Source organism: Typopeltis vanoorti, chromosome 18 (assembly GCF_054136105.1).
Source record: "Typopeltis vanoorti isolate ZY-2024b chromosome 18, IOZ_Tvanoo_1.0, whole genome shotgun sequence".
In the NCBI taxonomy this organism is placed as follows: Eukaryota; Metazoa; Arthropoda; class Arachnida; order Uropygi; family Thelyphonidae; genus Typopeltis; species Typopeltis vanoorti.
The window spans coordinates 98,334,935-98,336,868 of record NC_143566.1 but is presented as its reverse complement, the minus strand read 5'-3'; positions in this window follow the sequence as shown (position 1 = coordinate 98,336,868).

The following is a 1,934-nucleotide window of genomic DNA, read 5'->3' as shown; positions in this document are numbered from 1 at the left end:
TCCTGTTGTTGGTTCCTGATTCTGTTAATGAACTTAACTGTAGAGCGTTTCTTCTGTCTTCTAGAATGTGAAGCCCACACTCTTGTTAAGCTTTTATTAAATTATTTGTGGATGACACTGCACCTATAATAATTTTTGCTGCCCTTCATTGTACTCTGTCAAGTTTTTCTTTTGAGCTAGTAGAAGCTGGAGCCAAGATTACTGAGGCATATTCCATAGTGGGTCTTATGAGTGTATATGTAGTTTTGAGTGTCTTCGGTTTTGCACCCCATTTTGTTCCACCAAGCATTTTGCTGATATTACTCTTTTTAAAAGTTTTATTAGATATATTTGGTATTTGGCTGGTATATTAAATATATTATATATTTGGCTGGTATGGTGGGAAGTCAATTGAATAAATTCATATGGAATAAGAGAAATTAGCCGGAACACTAAATTAGCTGTATACAAGACAGTGTTCAAACCAGTTTTAACTTATGGATCTGAGAGCTGAGTCAGAAGTAAAACACTTGACCAAAGACTAGAGACTGCAGATATGAGAGTCCTGAGAAAGATTAGAGGCATGAACAGATGGCATCAATGGCAATATCATATTAAAAACGAGAATATTAGGAAAGAACTTGACATTGTCTGCATCCAGGAATGCATTAGCAGAGCTAATCTCAGGTGGTATGGTCACCTAAACAGAATGGGCGAGGAAAGATTAGCAAAACAAGTGTTCTCTGCCAGGTTGGCAGGAAAACGACCCAGAGGAAGACCAAGATATAGGTGGATTGATACGGTACAAAGTGCCTTAGATGACAGAAATATAAGATCTGATAATGTTGGAGTCTTCACAAGTAACAGACTGATTTGGAGAAAATTGTAGATAGGAAGTTAGTAATGATATAATTTTTTCATGTAGTACTATCATATCCTGTATGCCCCTTGTGGGTACATGGCATGAATTTGATGATGATGATATTTGTAATATGATTTGTAAATTTCAGTTCAGTCACTAGTATTAGGCTTAAGTATTTTGGAGACTGTTTTTTCTATTTTGAATTATATATATCGATTTTGGGGTTGTAATTATGTCTGTTTTTTCTATCAGTGGAGAAGATGCTCAGTTTTGTCTGGGTTTATCTGTAATTTAAGTTCCTTTGCCCATTTTTCTAAGCCTTTTATTGAATTATTTAGGACTTTTTCAGATTGTTGAGGATTACTGTTTGTGTGCCAGATTGCTATATCATCTGCATAGCATGCTATTTTAGTGTCGTTTATTATGTGAGGATGGATATTGTTCATACAGATGAGAAATTGGAGTGGGCTTAAAACAGAACCTTGTGGGACCAGCCCAAGTTTGATGCATGTTGGAATAAATTCCATTAACTTTTACTTTAATTTTTCTCCCTTTCATGAAATCTGAAATCCAAATTAATGCACCCCCCCCCCTTATTCCAGTGTTGTATGCAATTTTTATTAATTTTTGCCTCCAAACGCTGCTGGGAGCTCAAAGAATATTCCTGTTATCTTCTTTGGTGATTTTTCTTGAAAACCATCTATGCCTGATTGGCAAATAAAATAATTAATCTTCTGTACTGTGCTGACACTTGTATGAAGATTGGTAGAAGTTGATCTTGTTATTTTCTAAGAGCCAATTCATAAGTCTGGTATGTATTTTTCTTTCGTTTAGTTTATAGAGTGCTGGTGGTCTGTAGCTTTTGTAGTCACTATGGTTTTTGATAGGATTCAGTAAGGGTATAATGATTGATGTTTTACAGATTTTTGGTAGTTTACTTGTATTCCAGGGAGTGTTAAGTATCTTCATAAGGCAGTTTTTGGCTATTTTCCCCATGTTTTTAATCATATGTCCAAAGAATAAAATCAATTCTGGGTGATTTGTCAGGGTCAATTTAAGTAATTGCTGTTTCTAATTCTGTCATTGTGAAGAC